Source organism: Canis aureus, chromosome 3 (genome assembly GCF_053574225.1).
Source record: "Canis aureus isolate CA01 chromosome 3, VMU_Caureus_v.1.0, whole genome shotgun sequence".
NCBI lineage: Eukaryota > Metazoa > Chordata > Mammalia > Carnivora > Canidae > Canis > Canis aureus.
The window spans coordinates 81,832,458-81,851,744 of record NC_135613.1 but is presented as its reverse complement, the minus strand read 5'-3'; the positions used below and the strand labels follow the sequence as shown (position 1 = coordinate 81,851,744).

Here is a 19,287-nt window from a genome sequence, read left to right as displayed (position 1 = left end):
TGCGTGTCTTCCCATCTTGGCTGCCACCTGGCGCTCGCCAAGCTGGCCTCTGAATCAAGGGCATTGTGGATGCAAGACAAGAGAATCCCCAGTGAACTGTAGCTTTTATGAATAAATTGTACTTGCCAAAATTGGTCGGTTGTTTGTGGACATTGATTTATTTTCTCTGATTCTTTCTGATTGTTATATTTTGGCTGGTGCTTACTGATGTGAAAAAGCCATCTCGTATTGCTGATAAATCTAGAGATAATGGCAGAGGTCAAAAAAGTGGTAAGGAGGGAAAAGAAGGTGTGCTTGCCATAGGACGGTGAAACTTTCTTACGTACAGAGCAGGTCTCTTAAAGAGCAACTCTCTAATGGCCATTTAGGTGCCACTGCACCTTATTTCTTAATTGTGTAATTGGTCAAGTCACTGGATTTTTTTTTCTTTTTTTTTCCCTTTTGGGGTTAGGGATGGAATAGAGGGCAGAGTGGGAGGGCTTTGTTTTATCTGAGCGTCCAAACATTTTGTTGCATTTATTTGTTACTCCTTCTCCTCTCCTTCCTCTTCAAGAGAGAGAGAGAGAGAGAGAGAGAGAGAGAGAGGGACTGGTGGGGAAGGGCAGAGAAAGAAGGAGAGAGCAGGCTTTCAGCATAGTAACAGCACCATTGGAAACGGGGACGTTTTCCCTTGTTCTCCTTTGAGTGTGCACACCTAACATTTTCAAGGTCATGCGGATATGCACGTTCCCTGCCTTCAAGGTGAGCCCGAAGCTCTCTGATTCCCTGGGTCTGAGCGCTCTCTACACTGGAGTCCTAGTGCCAAGCTTGCATCTGGCGGGCTTTCTAAAAAAAGAGCATTGAACTCAGTTAAACTTCCAGGTGGGATGGTTGGGCCCTGAAGGAGGGAAATCTGGGGAGGAGGAGCAGGGAGGGAGTGGGTGGCAAGACGCCGCTGACCCACTCTGTTTCCACCTTTGTATCACAGCTCTTCAAACCTTACACTTAAAAATAGGTCGACGGGGATTTGGGATAAAGTGGGATAAGCTTTACTTAATTATCCCAATGTGCAGAATGCCTGCTTTTAAATCCTGAGTTGGATTTCATCACAGAAGCTCAGAAGATCGCCCAACATCCAAACGCATTTGAAAATTGACCAGGGGGGCACTCTACCCAAGGAGAGAGCTTGTTCAGTAATAGTGTCACAAACGTAACAATCGCACAGAGACAGGAGCCTCCAATGGCTCATCTGTGTGCTGGCTCCTGGTGTCATTCAAAGGAGCAGCGCAGCAGACGGGATTAAGGAGTGAGGCCCGGCTCTGATCATTTTTCCACATCCTTCCTGTCAGGCTGGGTCTCCTCAGCAGAACAAACCTCAAGTTCAATCCAACAGAGACACACAGAAAAAGACAAGGAACGTCTACAATCAATAGGTGGAGAGATATTAATAATGGAGACGTGGAGGATGAGGGAGGGGAGATCCTTTAAACTTTGCTTTTTAGACCCCCGTTGTAGTTTCAGTTATCTTTACTTTTCAGTAATCTTGCAGGGATGCGGGTGGTGCTGCGGTTTCTTCGTTGCAAAGAAGAACACAAGCCCTCTGGAGGTAAACTGTCACTAAAAACACGACTTTATTCCCCTCTGTCTAACAGCAAGTTGGTTTATTTTGAGAACACGGAAAACGGTTTGGATTACCCTCCCCTGATCGCTTTTTAAAATCATCTTGCCTTTTCCCGTGCAGCCACTAGGCAGCTTTTTAACCATCCTGGAGCCCTTTCCCAAAACGTGGACCAAATGGAGACAATAAAGCTTTTTGCAGCAAAAAAATAAATAAAATAAAATAAAATAAAATAAAATAAAATAAAATAAAATAAAATAAAATAAAATAAAATAAAATAAAATCATCTTTCCACGCCCTTAGTGGAGCAGACGGATCCAGAACATAGCTTCCCACAAACTCTTTCAGGACCACAGATCCATCCTACACCCTCCTCTCACGAAGGCATCGCCCGTGGGAGGGCTGGTGCTAAAACTCTACCATTAGATCCCACATTAAAGGGTTAGCTTTATATTTAAAATTTTTTTGTCATTTTGCTGTCACCTCGCTAAATGTCCGAAATCACATGATTGCACAGGGCAAGAATTACATCCATTTCGGTTTTTCATTGTCAGAAACCTCAAATACTATCATTTTGCAAAGAGCTGCAATATGGCTGATGTTCAATAAATGGTGATCCAAGATGCCCTTATTGAGTACCGAATATGCATGAGGCATGGCAGTGTCTGCAAAACCTCAAGAGTCCTTCCCCTCGGGCAGTTTTCAAGCTAACAGACGGAGAGCCATAAGCAGAAGACACTTGAATACGTATTACTGAGGTAGAATAAAATGGGCACAAATAGTACACTGCAAAGATACAGAACAAGAAGGGATCTGCCTGAGATGACCAGGTGAGAGGCCTCACAGAGAAGGCGACACATGAATCAGGTTTCTTAGAAAATTAGGATTTGGGTAGAAAAGGGCAGGAAAGGAGCTTGAGGCTGAGAAGCTGGATGAGCCCCAGCTCGGATCAAAGCGATGGTGAGGCCCAACCATGCTGGCATATTAACCTCTGCCTCCACAAGGGTGCCGGACCAATGTGGTGAGATCAAATTCAAGTTTCCCTGCAGAATTACTTCACTTGCTTGCTTCTAGAATTAAGGAATGTTCTTCAATACCCAGGAATCAGATGAACCAGGTGGCTTGCAAAAATCACCTTCTCCCCGAAGGGCAGAGTCCACAAAGCGACCATGGGGTTCTGACTCCCAAATGTCAGACAGATGAGGGAGGGTCCTCGGTTTCCCAGATGTCACTACTGTGAAATTTCCACCCCGACCCCCCATGCCCACACCGACAGGTCGTGTGAGAGGCCTCACACACTGACGGATGCAGAGCTTTCTGCCAGACTTTAGAACAAGACTTTCACCTCGGAGGTGAGAACGGATATGAGAAATTTCAGCCCAAAGAGTGATTTTTTTTTTCCCTCCAGGCTGTCATGAGCACCTGAAAACAGGGGTTTATAATGGAAGTGACATTGCAACTGTGACTACCTGTCCTCAAGTAGAAGCACTGTAATAAGAAGCAGCATTTAAATGGTGCTCGGAAGGATGGACAGGATAGGTGCTCATCTTTTCTAGATCATCACCATTCCTAATCTCTTCCATTTCCAGCTAAAAAGACATACAGGTTTCACAGGGGGGAAAAAATAAAAAATAAAACAAACTTAGTGCAAAAACAGGAAGTTTGGTAACCGGAGAAAAATCAATTATGAAGGATTCTGGTCTCTGACTTGAGGCAGTTGTCACAAGGAAGCTGTGATAACCGCAGGGCTCTGGGAGAGTTCACCAGAGTTCAATTCCCTCCCGGCCTGCCCAGAGCCTCTCTGGGCAATTCCCAGGTATCGTCTCAGAGCCCGTTACCTTAGCATTCCATTCGCGTGTAGAATCAAGGTGATGGGATTGGGCTCCATTAGCACAGCATACACTGCTGCTCTTTGCAAAGAAGCCATAACCAATATGAACACAAAAGGAGGTGCTTTCATCAACAGTTATATAAACTAGTCCGTCGATCTGCTTCCACATGCTGAGCTCATATGGAGCATCATCAGATTATTAAAAATGTCCCAAGACACAGAAGGGAGAAGTTGAAATTCACATGAGACATCAGGTTAAAAGAAAGAAAGAAAAAGAAAGAAAGAGAAGAAAAAAAGAAAAGAAAGAAAAGAAAAGAAAAGAAAAGAAAAGAAAAGAAAAGAAAAAAAAGAAAAGAGAAACCAACCTAGCATAAAATAAAAATCACCCACTCCTCATCAGAAAGCCACATGGGTGCACGCACATACATCATGTATATATGGTTTGAAGCTATAAGCAAGTTTTTATGCGCCTCTGCCTATATAAATATCCTTTTGATACAACAGAACACTGCATCACAAGCTGTGAGTCTCTCTTTCCCTCCCGTGAATTGGGGGCAATCTAGCTGATTTAGCTTGACTTTCATTCTGTTAGTAGTTTTAACCCTCTTGGACCGGTTTGCTGGTTTAACAACAAAAACCCTTCCTCCACATTTAACTTAAGACAGAATGGATCAAGGTGTGTTTGATGCCCACCCCCCGGGCGGGGAAAGGCAAACTGGTGTGGGGAAGCCTGTGTACTTGAACGCTGAGATATCCGGTAAAACAAACAAACAAACAAACAAACAAAAAAAATCCCCACAGATTTTCCCAAACCGATTTCCCCATAGTATTTAATATTAAATATTCCCCCTGCTGACCTTAATTATTTTCCTAACACGACGACTATCTGTAGGAACACACTGGCCGATTCTGACACAAAGTCAGTGTGCATCCTATATAAAGTATGAGATAGATTAGAGGCCACGGTCCCCAGGATGGGCTGAGGGTCGAGGAGGCCATATCCACGTCCCAGGCTCGTGTTTCTAGGTGGAAGTTCTTGCACAAGAGAGACGCATCTGGCCCCTACTCTCCCCTCACTGGATCTGCTCTCTTTCATACTCCTACTGGGGTGAAGACTGGAGGGAAGGGGAATTACCTCTGTCTAGTTCTATGCAGAAAGTTTCAGCAATTGTCCTTGGCAATAAGTCTAAAGTTACAGCCTCCAAACTGTTCCATCTCCAAACACGAAGTCTTGGAACTTCATCTCCGACTTCTGTATCGATTGTTCAAATGGTCCTGAAGTTGGGAGAATGGAAAGGTACTTTATTGACTCTCCCTAAATTTAACTAGTAACAAAAGGGCTTTTCCACCCACTATGCTCAGTAAATTGATACTACAGAACTGAGCTCACGTCACTGGTGCACCGTTCACATGGTTTCTTTTCCAGTCCACGGAATACTGTCAAGACCAGCACAGTGGCCTGTTAATTCTTAAAGTGAATTATTTGACTTAAAGCCCTTTAAACACTTTCAAATGCACCTGTGAAGAGTACATATTAAGTTGCACAGACGTCCTTGCCGTGAATGAGCTGATCAGATCCCATCTTAGAAGCAGGTCTAGGGCACGAGGAGAAAGCCACGAAGCCCTAAGCAGAGGTTTGGATGGTGGGATTCTGGGGGGACTGGCATCGATAACGCTCCTCAGCAAGGGGACAGAGACAAGAGCACTCAAAAGAGGTCGTTGACCCAGGCAAGCCACAAGCCAACGCCCATTCCTGATCACGTGCCTGTGAATGCTCCGGAGAGAATCCATCACTACTTCTTAACTAGATGCCTGGGGTGCCTACTGTAGGGATGATGGCTCAGCAAGTTCATCTCTACATTCAAAAGTAGCAGTAAGTCCATGCTTTGCAAATAATTACTGACCATCTACTACATGTACCACACACTGTTTACTGCTTTATGTGCATTCGCTCATCTCATCCTCACATTGAATTAAATAATATCTATGACCTAGGTATGATTATTACTATTATGCCCAGTCCACAGGTGAGGAGACCAAGGCCTGGAGAGTTTAAGCAACCTATTCAAGGCCTACACTTAGTCTGCGAAGAGGAACGTTTGCCCCCAGGAAACATTTGGCAATGTCCTGAGACATTTTTTCTTGTGACTGGGTGAAGGAGGGTATCACAGGGGGGGAGGGCACTCCTGGCATCCAAGGGTGAGCACAGGGTTGCTCAAAATCCTCTAATGCACAGACAGCCTTCTTTCCCCAAACAGAATCATTCGTCCCAAGGTACCAACAGTGCTCAAGTTTTGAAGCCCTCCACTAATATGTTATTCTAGAAACCTCAGATATTTGTAAAGCACTTCAAAATTTACAAAAGGCTTTTGACCATGTTTTCTCATTTGATCTTACAACATTTCTCTGCAGTAAGGAGAACACATTGCGCCGTGTTTGTTCTGCAGACACAGAATGACTCTCAAGTGGTGGCGACTTGCGTGAGGTGGTGCAGATGGGATGCCAACACAACAACCCATGGATCCTAACATCCAGCCCATGGCATCTGGTGAGGAGCCAGGCTGTCAGACACATTACATGTGATAAGGCTGCCTCTTCCCAGGACAGTTTATGTCGTTACAAACTCTTCCGATAGCCTATGAAAATCACAGGGACCAAAGGTTTATTTCCCTCTCATTGCTGTGATAGATAATTTGAAGTTTGTGAAGCACATCTTACGGAAATAAAAGACCTACAATTTATCAATGACTACAGCCTGAGCAGTAAAGCACACACCATTTCCTCCTTCCTTTCTTCTTTTGGGAGTGCTCAGTACCGGCAGGTGGGAGAAAGGAGAGTCATCTGTTCATCGGATTTTTAAAAATACCTATCTGGAAAAGGACTTTTAGTTTTAAAAGAAGCCCAAGTAAGTGACTTTTGTGATGACAGCCCACTCTCCAGATTCTTTAGTCAGCCTGCACACATCCTACCTGAATAGGTGGGTGACAACATGGAGAGAGAATCATGATATCACCTCACTTACCCTCAGCAGAACAGGGCTTTTCTGAAAGGGTTCCATAATTCTCATACTTCTCACAGCCCATGAGACAGCCATGCAGAGGCGTCCCAAGGGGAGAAGGGGAGCATGGAGGGACCCACAGAGCTCACCTGGAAGTGGAAGTGCAATGTGCACCTGTGCACCTGTGGTTGGAGGATCTGCCCTGGGGATGGTCTCCAACCAGAGAGAACTCTCCTTCCTCAAGACTCTAGTTCCCGTACCACTTTGTCACCTGTCTCATCTCAGATTTTCACTTTTAAGAAGCTCCTGAAAAAAATCATCACTCTTTTCAGAGAAGAGGGTCACCAATTTAACGTTCAACAGAACCTAACACTCGCGATCGTCTATATTAGACAACTCACAGGCTTTTCAATCAAGGAGACCTCAATTCAAATCTGGTGTCTCCCACTTTGAATGAACATCAAATTGCACACAGCTTGAAACAAGTAGGGATTGTGGCGACATGTGACTCTCCAGTCCAGAACATCGGAGTGAACGGATACATTAGGTCACCAGGGTTAGTGCCCCATCTTTCTCTGGTTCTAGATTAAAAAAAAAAAAAAAAAAAAAGCAGACGGGTCAAACCCACAGGACAAGTTGGAGGAGCTCTCAGTGGGGCAAACAGGAGAGAGCCCCTGGTGAGGGCTTTCTGATAGGAAGTCCAAGCCCTACCTGTCTCTTTCAAGACTGCTTACACGAATTCTGACCTATAAATGAATTCCTACCCCTCTGGCCACTAGGTCTTTTCTTAGGATGCCCAGGAAGGTTGTGAAAGGTATAATGACCAGTTCCAAACCCAACTCTCAGACACAGCTAAATATGGCCCTGTGCCCAGGCGAGCCAGGCCCAGCCTCAGGGCCGCCCTCCAGCTCCAGAACCTGGCCCCATAGTGCCGTCAAGGACAGCAACAGCCCCGTCATAGGCAAGCATCACTTGCTTGCAGTGTATGTCACTGTAAGTCTGCGCCATCTGTTCTGGGCCCTCATTACAAATTCATAATGAACATATGTGACAATTACATCTGTAAAAGGAAAAATGGGATTTTTGTGATTTAGGTTCAAGTAAATGCTCTGTGTGCAAGAAAGCATGTATTTGAGGGCTTTCTTGATTTTTGTTTTGTTCTTCCTCCTAAACTTGAGAAACTGTTTGCCACAGGTAAGTTTGTGTTCTAGGCTCAGCCATTGAGCTTAGAGTGACCAACAATAAGAGACAACAAGCTCCCTGCCCAAGAATAAAAAATGAAATGAAATGAAATGAAATGAAATGAAATGAAATGAAATGAAATGAAATGAAATGAAAACTAGGTTTCTCTCAGGAATTACAATCAAGTCAGGGCACAGTAAACAACCGTACTGCAGAGCATGGGCCACGCAATCTGATCTCTAGGGCTGAACCTTTGCTCAATCGCTTGTCCACTCTGCGACCTCAAGCAGGTTGCTCTAAATCTTGCTGTCTCTGCATGATGGAAATAATAGAGTCAGGAGGAGTAAGGAGAGAAGCACACAGAGCCATCAGCCAGTGCCTGGTACGCAGGGAGGGTACAGGGCACAAGGCACACAGGTGGCTTTATTATTGGTCCTCAATGTCCCCTAACCTTCAGGTGGGAGGAGGCTTGATTTTTTTTTTTTTTTTTTGAGAGAGAGAGAGAGAGAGAGAGCAGGGGAAGTGGCAGGCAAGGGACAGAGAATCCCAAGCAAACTCCCTGCTGAGTATGGAGCCTGATATGGGGCTCAATCTCACAACCCCTGAGATCATGACCTGAGCTGAAACCAAGTCGGACATTTAACCCACTGAGCCACCCAGGTGCCCTAAGGCTTGACATTTTATAGACATATAGCTGGGAGGAGGACAGCTGAGTAGTTCAGTTAGTTGGCCGTCTGCCTTTGGCTCAGGTCGCGATCCCAGGGTCTTGAGACCGAGCCTCACATCGGGCTTCTTGCTCTCCGTCTGACCTCCCTCCCCTGCTCCTGCTCTCTCTTGTTATCTCTCTCTCTCTCAACTAAATAAATAAAATCTTAAAAAATAATAGTTGGGAGGAGATCTGGTCCTCACTCTTCAGAGGGATAGAGTCTTATAAGGATAAACTAGAAGCTTTAAAACTGAGATAGCTATTTTTAATCGTGTGTGCAGAGATAGACGGGAGAGAGAGCGATGACACACATGGGGAACACAGGAAAAATCGGGGACCATATTTATCATTCTAATAACAATTTTCTCTGATAGTGTGATTAGAGAGTCCAAGAAAGGAGAAAGTTTAGAAAAACAAACAAAACCATAACCCAAACCAGGGGCTGTATATGAAGACCTTAGAGATTGTGTTCTGAAGCATTAGGAGGTCAACACAGAGATGAATGTAACCAAGGGGGGTCCTCAACTCCTGGGCAACAGACAGCACAGGGAGCTATTGTAGAATGCCCTGGGTTTATTTGCATAGATGCAAGCCGGGTTAGGTTAAAATAAAATAGTTATGAAATGTGGGAAACAGAATTCACCACCTGCCTCACTTGCTCCTCAGGGGGGTTTGATAATTTGAAAAAAGCACAAGTTAATCCCCTCCTACTGACAGGCGCAGGGCACCACAAGAGCGGCTGGGAGGCTGTCTGCACAGCCCACAGCAGCAGCAGTAGTCAGAACGCGCAAGAGTCCAGGAAAACACCTGTGTGCAGAGCCAAGGAGCTAGTTAATCTTATCTGAGCACTGCAGAGGGGGGAGACGGCTGCCCCCAGAAAGCAGGTAGAAAAAGCCCCATAACATGCCTGTACCACATGGGGTAGATTTAATGAGCTTAACACTTCAGTCAGTTGCTTCTTGCCCCTAAAAGCAAAGAAAAAGCTTAGGGCCACCTGGTGAATGGTAATTGCTAGCTCTCCATCCAGGAGCAGATCAGGCCTAGCAATAATAGATTTCTTTTTTCCTAGAAGAGATAGTAGTGGACAGCCAGCAATGCTCGGCCAATCCAAGCTCTGCTTAGTACGGGGCTCTGAGGCACCCGTGAGCCCAGAGGAGCACCGACTGCCCAGGCACAGGGGGCTGAGATGCCTCTCTGGCAATCAATGCACCTGAGGCAATGCATGGAGGGTTTGGAGGTGTACTCAGCCCTATTTGGTATCGTCTGACAGATGAGGGGTAAGGGCGGGGGACCAATCCAGGAAGAGGGGGAAGTGATGTGTGTTAGCGCTTAGATGTCTCCTACTTACCCTTCACCTTGTTCCCTCTGGAGATGCCACAGATCACCAGCCAACTGAGAACTAACTCAATAGCCCCTTTGGCAATCTGGGAAATTACCCCATAGCTCCCACAATGTCAGGCTTTGGGTAAACCCCACCGTACAACACAGCTTTTTTCTTTCTGTTGAGGTCAAAATGCGGCATCCTGCTTCCCACCCAATGTCTATCCTTTGTCCAGGTGTGTCTGCCTTGAAGAGGGAGGAAATGAGAGCACCCACTGGACCTAAGCCCAGAAGACCACCCTCAGGGAAAAAGATGCTGCTGGACTGATTCCTGACTTCACGGTATAGAACTCCATCCACTGGCAAAGATGACCTACAGCACTAAACATTTGGCTTGACCACTTCTGCACAGGGGGAGGGAAGTGACTTCTCCAACATTTCTCTGGGGTGGGAGGAGGCAGAAGATGTTTTCTCCTTTCTAGAAATGGAAGACAGGAAAATGAAACATGGTCACCCCAACAAGTGAGCGAAAAAGATAGGGGTTCACTAAGTCTTCCTTTCATCTTGGGCCTCCCCAGGAATGGGATGCCGAGGGTGGTTTTGCTGCTCATAGAGCTATTTCAGGACTCTGTACATTCTGACCTCCTCTGCAAGCCTGAACCCCTCACCTCCTTCTGAAGTGCTTTCATTGTGCAGCCAAGGAAAGGTGAGTGCGGGGAGAGGAGTCTGCAACATACCCGGTGGCGCTGAGAAGACTGAAATTTTAAAGTAGCTCTGGTTTGTTTGGGAACCAATTCAAAGGTTAATTTAGAGAGAGCCTCCTGGTAGGCACACCTGCTCACACACAAAGCCTGCACCATCTTTTATGTTTTAACTTGAAATTGGGTGATAGGGCTACAGCCACATCTTAAAGATCTTCTGGTTCAATCCTCCTCCCTCATTTTATATAGAAGAGAAATGAATGAATCCTCCGAGATGCAGGCTCTCTAAAGGTTGTGGAGTGTTTTCCCTCCTGCCTTGTCAATCTCTGTCTGTACCTCTCTCTCTCTCATTATTACCTTTCAGTCTGTAATTTCCCATTCTTGAGAGATTAAGTCTTGCTTATTTCAGGATGTTTCCCAATCATCCGCCCTCAAGTTCCTGCCCCCTACTTGGCAGTAATCCTCCTCACATGGAAAGGCAAGGAGGGGTGTAGCTGGATTAACGTGGGGTGGGGTCTTGGGGAGAGAGGATTACTGTTTGCACTCAATCACATTTTAGGATGATAGCAGGGATGTACTAGAAGGAGCCATGGACTGGGTGGTTTCCAACCTCTTCTGTGCCTCCAGTACCCCATCCCCACAGCCCATGCAAATCTGATCCTGCTGGTCCCCTGTTCATTGACCTTTCATGGCAACCCCCCTTTGATCCTGGGTACCTGACTCTTGGGAGTGGGGAGTTGGGTCTTTAGACATAATTCAGTAATATGAGGGATGTTTCTAAGGTAAGTTTTCATCTCTGATAATATAAAAATTAACAGACGCATTTTTCTGGGTCACTAGGATGCTCACCTCTTAACAGAATACTGCCAAGCAATTAAGTGTTTGTGTTTGTGTTTATGACAGTGGTGGTGACAAGCTATACTTGTTTAATACTGGAAGCTAATGAGAAAAGAGCACAGGCCAACCAAATACATACATCATGCTTCTTTCAAAGTGAAGGTCAAATGACCTCAACGTTCACCGTATGAATGAAGATTTCCCAGTCACTGGCACGGAAGGTGTACCGGAAGAGCTCAGTCATCACACGGTGCCCGGCAACAGAAGTATGACAGACATAAAAAGTCTATGCAGTGGCAGTCAGTGCCACACGACTACATAGACACACAACCCAGTGTATCACATCAAACTCTTGTTAATTCGTATTTTATTGGCTTTTAGTTTTGTGCGTATTTAGTTATCGTTTCTTTTGATTTTTTTTTGAGTTTTATTAGAACTACAAAGACTGCATTCCATACATCTGCATATATAAAGTTATGGTATAATAAAGATATTTCAATCAACATTGAGGATTGGTGGGTATATCGGTCAGGGGCCCTACAGGGAAGAGATGGCACTTAACTGAAGAAGGATTTAAATGAAAAGAATTTAGTGAAGGGGTGTGAACAGGTTTAAGGGAATGAACAAAGATCAGTTAAGGAATCAAAGAATTAGCAATGGTGGGCTGAGGAGAAAAGACAGGTCTACTGGAATGCAGAAGGAGACAGAACATCTGGAAGAGGGGATGCTTGATGGGAGCTATCACCTAGAGAGGCTGAACTGCTTCCAGAACGTGGCTTGGAAGAGGGAGGGAATAGAAGAATAAGTATCTGTTCTCTCTTCCCACCACTCTCGGATCACCCCAGTGCCTCCCACTGTCCCAAACACCTAGAAGCAGAGGAACCTGGATGGTGCAATCCACAGAGGACAGCCTTCAGTCCATAGGGAAAAGGCAAAGAAGGGTAGAGATGCAATGTGGGGAGGTAAAGAATAACCAGAATAATAGGGATTTGAATTTCTTCCTTTTAGAAGTGGAACATACACTATTCAAGTTTAGAGACACTGTCCTGAAAGTTGACATCCACAAGGTTACTGCCAAGACACTCCCTTGCCTGAACTTTGCCCACCTCTCCATCCTAATCCCTAGCCACGTGAAATCAGCAATCCCAACCAACTTCAACCATGTTTTAAGCCTCCATTCCTTCTCTAGCATTAAATTCTCTGCCAAATCTTCATCCCACCTGCTTCTTTACCTTCAATCTGAAAACAGCAACTCAATTTGCGAGATTTAGCACACATGTCAATCTTTCAATAAAGCCCTTCCTGACTCCCTTTATCACAGATGAAACAATTACCTATCACTCCTCTGGACTCTTAGTCCAGCGTCTGCATCCTTGTACAGCAGCCTTTGAGATAGCACAATAATGGTTCTCGTTAGCATAGACTCTATGTTCATAAGGAGCAAGGTATGGGTCTTATCTTTCACCCATTAAAAGAGTCTGTCATAAAACAGAACTCAGTAACTACTAGGAAGGAAGGAAGAAGGAAGGAAGGAAGGAAGGAAGGAAGGAAGGAAGGAAGGAAGGAAGGAAGGAAGGAAGGAGGGAGGGAGGAAGGAAGGGAGGAAAGGAGGAAGTGAAGAAAGGAGGGAGGGAAGGAGGCGGGGAGGGAGGAAGGGAGGAAAGGATGCATTATATAAGACCACATGAGCATCTGAGTTTTATCAGTATATGATCTTGGGCTTCTTTATTGGCCTACAACATTCTTATCAATAAAATGAAGAGACTAATACCAAGGTCCTCACGGATCCTGAGAACACTACATGAGGAAAGTTAATTACAAGCGCCTGACTTACTGAAAACAAGGAAGAATATTCAACTATTCAACCACTGTCTCCACTTATCCACTGTCTTTCAGGAAATGAAAACACTTGAAACTCTGATCCAGCCAGGTTTCTAGATCTACTCCTGAGCCTGATGGAGTAAGTATGTGCCCCATGGACAGATCCATCCGTGGGTGCCTGTACTTCCTCCTAGGCACGAAAAATGCTGCTTGGCTGAGTAGGAAGGAAGAAAGTAAATTGTTAAAGATCTGTGGATGGAAACATGTGTTCTTCAGGGTGAAGAACAAAAACCTAGCAGATTTTTTTTTCTTCAGATGACTGAATGACTGACTAAATGGATCGCTGGATGAATGGATTTTCTTCAGTAAGTGACTATGCTACTTGCATGACTGGTGTCCCTGCTACCCAGCTAATTTTACTCCTGGAGAGACATTTTAAACCAGTGCAGAACCCACAGGAACCCACAACGCTACGGGAAGGAACACAAAGAAATCAACACTCGCTGTCTAATATCAGCTCAAATCAACTTAACCATTAAGTTCTTAACTATAAGGTCATTCACTGCCAGAAGATAGCATCCTATTGGTAAACCCAAAACCAAATTAACATAAATTGAAAACAAGAAGTATTATAAGAGGCTCTAGCATCTTTCATGAGTTTTGATTTTCCACATAAATTCCCAGATGTCCAATGGACCTCTATTCACTCTTGCATTTCTGCCTCAAGGTCCTAAATGAATGTCAAGCATCTTATCAGCTGATAGAAAAAGATTTGCTCCCAGGCTTGTTCTGTTGGAGACTTGGAGCCAATTTTATGAGTCTCTGTTTAATGAGGCAATTCTACAAATACCAATGTTATTATTTTTTTTTGTAGACTCAACATATTACAACTTTGCATTGTTGCAGTAGAAAACTTATTAGTTTATTTAACTTGGGTTTCAGAGGTGTGTAATCTACAGGTAAGCCGATAAGTTCAACAGTGGCCCATGTTGGGTTAGCATTCTTCAACTCAGATTTGCATATACTCTTGTAAATGAAAAGAGAAAGGGAATAAATTATTTGAGCAAGAGGGTTGAGTTGAGGACTCTCCAGGGTGGAGGAAACCCCTCTGACTTCCAAAGACATGTGAGGTTGTGACTTTTAAAATCTTCTCCAATTTTTCTGTCTCTGATTTAAAATGCAATATGTAAAATCCTAATAACATAGGGCAAGCTCTTGTGAATAGATTTCCTTAAGATTTTACAATATCCTAGTACTTTTATTTCCATCCCACGGTAGTGTCTTCTTGCTGCTTCATCTGCACCTTGTGATTCAGTGTGTACTTCAGATCTTTCCTTTGATACTTCCCCGTTTTACCACATCTAGGCTGTTTGGGTTTTCTGGCTTCAAGCGTACTATTTTGTACCTCTTTGGTTTGAGTTTTACACAGCTTGTCAAGGTTATGTGAATGACTTGTCAAGGTCATTTTGAATTTTCTCTCTCTTTGCCATAAAGTACATGTTAGGCTTGTTTTTACATTTTCTCATTCTGTACTTGGAACCTGCAATGGTTTGACTATCGTCTAGGACCTCTCTTTGAAATGCCACTTGAAATGCACCTCTGGTTTGCTTACAAATTGGCAACAACTACCTTTTTGGAATGGTGCTGAAAAGGACCATTCATCCAACTAACAAGATCATAGTTTTTACACAATAAGAAACCATTATTGAGATTAAGAGACATCATTGTCTATTTCATCTGAGAATCAAAACAGGAAGCCATATTGGTCTAGAAGCCTCACTTGTCAAAGTGTGGTCCATGGACAAGCAGCCTTGGCAGCATCTGGTAACTTCTTAGAAATGCAGCATTGTAAGCCCTACTTGAGACCTCCTGAATAAAAATCTGAATTTAACAAAACCTTGGTGATGCATATGCATATTCAAGTTTGAGAACCAGTGCTCAAGATGATTTATTTTTTTGATAAAGTATCCCATGTTTTCTTAGGTGATTGTAAATTGATAGGTTAATGATTTGCCTTATGATTGCCTAGATATGGATGGGGCTGCAATTTTCAGGGTAATCATTTTTCAAGGATGGCATCACATGTGCCCTCTAGCAGTCCTCAAAGAATTTCTACCTAGATGATTGCTTTATAGAAATATTTAGAAATTGCATTACCACCTCAATGTATTTCAAACTTTGCTCTTTCCCACTCCTCTCACACTCAAAGGAACACTTTGAATGGTTGAACAGTTTATATAAAGAAAAAATAAGATTACTGGCTTTCTTAGCAGGTACCAAGTGCTACATTCTTAACTGATTAAAAATGCAATGTTTTGAAGGAAAATGTAAACATAAATGCGCATACTCACATTTACACACAGTAATTTGGCTCTGAAGACACTGGCTCTTCAAATAAGCTGGTCTATGATCTCATGGGCAATTGTTCCACTTCTCTGGACCATCAGACTTCATTCAGTGTGTAATGTAGGACGTGTGGGTTTGGACTGAGAGTCGGGTTGCAATACTAACTCCATTACTAATTATGTGATCTTTGGCATGTTGCTTAATCTCCCTCAGTTTCAGATTTATCATTTGTAAAATGTCTCATATGCACTTATGAGAATCAAATAAAATAAGGCATGAAAAAAAAAGCATCTTCTGGGCTATATGGAGTACACAACAAATAGTTGTTTTGTTGTTGTTATAGTGATAATCAAATGTTATCAAGTTTCCAAAGATTGAGACCCTCCCTCAAAGTCATCCAATATATTATCTCCAGTGCCTCATACAGGTTCATTAAATATGGGTTGAATTAATGACCAAATAAATAATAGATGGATGAATGGATAGATGGGTCTAGATTTCCTAAACTGCAAAATGAGAAAATTTCACTAAGTAATTACCAAGTTCTCTCCTAATTTTGAATTTTTGACAGATATTATACATAATCCCTAAATTTGTATTTAGCACTGATTTCCAGATAAATTCCAATCTTAAAAGCGAAAATGTGGGCATGTTCAGGAGAAAAACTTTGCTATGGCCAAGGATAAAGTTACTAAGCATGCTAGAGGAAGCCAGGGGACAAAACTGTGATATCCCAGGGAACACGTTCAGCCAGTCATTCTGGTTGTGAATGTCATCCATTGTTGCTTTCAGCAAACCAGGGATCCAGAAAATAGGTAAGTGCTAATGACCCCAAGGAAAAAGCAGCCTATCTATTTTCATACGCACACCTAGAAGAAATTACACCTTCCTGACAACTTGATTTAGATGAAATGTCATGAGAAAAAGAATGTGCTCAATTTTTCAACAGGGGAAAAAAAAATCCAGTAGGGAACTCTGTCAGGTCTTGGGGGTGAGATTTTCTTGATATTAAGCTGATGATGCCCTGTGTATAATTTCAACCTCTTGACTTTTATTTGTATAAAAATAGTTTTCTTCACAGGTTCAAGCATTTGTAATCATTGTCCATGCTTGGAACCTGATCCCATCAGGGCAGGAGCTTGGAAAATATTTCTTGAATGGAATTAACCCTCACAACTATAATTCTTGACAGTAGATAGAACAGGTTTAGGTATTTTTACTTTATGGAACAAGATATCAAGGCTTTGAGGGGTGAAAAAATGCTCAAGTGCACTTGGTAAACAGTAGTAAAGTTAGATCTTGAACCACTGACCATTGCCTCAAAGTCAATGCACTACCAGGACACCACACTACCTTTCTGTGGCTACAGAAGCTGGATTGGGACCAGGATCATTCAAACATGCTGGGTACCAAATAAATATATAATGATAAACAAATCAAGCATAATCACCACCTCAGATAATGTTGTCGGGAGCTACATAGGCTGGTAAAGGACAAAGATATATTGCCCATCTCCCACCAGGACTATCCTTTGGCAATTAGGTAACCCATTTTAAATATTTTGAAAAACCTATAACCTCTCAAATGACCTGATAATAGACTTTCAAATGAAAAGGCTTTGTGACCAGGGAGATATCCATGTAAATCTGTCTTTTACTGCTTGTTGGCTGAACAACTTGGGAATGAATGTTGGAAGGTTCACTTTTCTAAACATCAGCTTTGTCACCTGCAAAAATTGGGATATAATGCACATTTAAAGAAGTCAGGAGAATTAAGTGAACTATAATGCAAGGAAGCCTGGGTGGTAGGCCCTATCCTATAAGAGGAGCTCATAAAACTTCATTGCCCTCCTCTTTTTTATTTCCTATCCTAAAAGTCAATGGCAAACACCCTGTTTTTCTTCACAGACATAAAGTCCTATGAAAAGCAAACAAAAGAGGAATAGAAAGAAGAAACAGTGATTGGATACCTAAGCAGAATTTCAATTGCCTAACTGGACTCCACGTTTTAGCAAGAGACTGGATGAGATCTTACTAGCAGTCCCTAAAATATCCAAATAGGTGGCTCAGAGCCACTGAACATGTGGCTTATCTCCCTGCAAGAGCTTTAGCACAGGGGCAGCCATGATTGCATATATAAGAGCCTTAGGAATGGCTCTCACAAGAAACCAATGAGTGGAGTGGGCACTCACCATGGATTTCTGGCTCCAAGCATTCTGGGTGCCTATATAAAACACTGAGCATCTTTGATGAAAACATGATTATTAAAAACTATTATGGTGAAAAAAAAATAAAATAAAAATAAAAAAATAAAAAATAAAAAAAGTAAAAACTATTATGGTGCTTCCGTGATTTGTTTCCAATCTGCCTTTCTATTCTGTTCCACTATTCATTCCTCCTTAAACACCAGGCACTTAATCTAAGCTGAAATATTTGATTTTCCTTCCATTTGTTCTGAGTTTTTATGACTTGGATCATGCCATTTCTTCCCCATGGAATGACATTTTCCCCCTTTGAGGCTTCAAATCTTATCTATCCAAGAAGACTCAGGCCAAACATTCCTTTTCCATCAAGCTTTCCCTGAACTACCCACCTCCTGTCCCACTGCCATCTGGAATTAAACTCTGTCTGGTCTCTCATGTACTTCATATCTATTTCTTGCTGTATTCTCACTTTCTATTTTGCATTATTGTTATTTCTGTGTGTGTGTCTCATCTTCCCTTCAAGACCTGAACTTCTCTGAGATGGGAACCACATTGGATTCCGTTTTATATCCTGATGGAACAAAACACAGTGACCGACATATAATGTAGGCTAAACAAATACTCTGAAATGAGTGCAAATAATGGCAGCAGTGATGATGATGATGATGATGATGACAATGATGATGATAATGAGGAGCAACTAACACTAATTAAAGGTAACTTTGTGTCAGGCCTTCTTCTTGGGTTCTTTATATGTCATATCTCATTGAATCCATTTACTAAACCTATGTAGTGGCTATAGTTATGATTGCCACAACTGCAGAATTGAGGATCAGAGATACTGAGTCATCTACTGAAAATCCAAAGCTTGGAGCAAAAAGAAGTAGGATTAACCAAATTCTCCTCCTTCAGAAATAGTATTAAGAACTATAATAATTACTGTGATAGTTAATTTTATATGTCAACTTCATTGAGCCACAGGGTGTCCAGATTCAATATTGTTTCTGTGTATGTGTCTATGAGGGTGTTTTCAGATGAGTAAGCATTTGAATCTGTGTACTCAGTGAAGTAGATGGTCTTCCTTGTGGGCATCCTCCAATCCCTGAAGGGCCTGAAGAGAATCAGAAGGTAAGGAAGAAGCTCGATCCATTTTCTTCCTTCCTCACTGCTTGAGCTGAAACATCTCATCTCATGTTCTACTGCACTTGGACCGGAGTTTACACCATCGGCTCCCCTGGTTCTCAGATCTACAGACTTGGACTAGAATTATAGTTTTCCTGGATCTCTGGCTTGAAAATGGAAAATTATGGGGCTTCTTAACCTGGACAATTGCAGGAGTCAATTCCTCATAATAAATTATATAGATATACTTAATAGTTGATGGTATGACTAGATATAGATACATAGATAAATATAGATGATATGAATAGATATAGATACAGATAGAGATAAAGATAGATGATGGATAGATAGATAGATAGATAGATAGATAGATAGATAGATAGATATTCTATTGGTTCTGGTTCTCTTTTGCTGGAGAATCCTGACAAATATAATTACCTGGCTCACCTCCTCCCTTGTTCTTATGTTCTCATAATTTTAGGAAAACATTCCTGTAATTTTAGAATTATGTAGCTTCTGAAGAAAACTTTCAGACTCATTCCTTCTTTACATTCTTTTTCCCCCTCTCTTTCAAAAAATGAGGCTTTTAACAACCACTTAGTGAAAGGATATCTGTGGTTTAT

At 42.7% G+C, this 19,287-nt stretch overlaps 1 long non-coding RNA gene across 12 annotated transcripts in view; it reads right to left on the bottom strand.

Annotated features, from left to right (window-relative positions):
* The window catches only part of LOC144311511 (uncharacterized), a 94,398-nt gene that overhangs the window by 57,726 nt on the left and 17,385 nt on the right, over positions 1 to 19,287 (bottom strand). For 7 of the 12 annotated variants that reach the window (XR_013377109.1, XR_013377108.1, XR_013377110.1 and 4 more), the window contains exon 2: positions 4,564 to 4,703. This is a non-coding gene — a long non-coding RNA (uncharacterized LOC144311511). Of the gene's footprint in view, positions 1 to 4,563; positions 4,704 to 6,575; positions 6,751 to 6,827; positions 7,008 to 19,287 lie in introns of all 12 variants that reach the window. The other 5 variants (XR_013377112.1, XR_013377114.1, XR_013377117.1 and 2 more) reach the window with 3 other exon arrangements.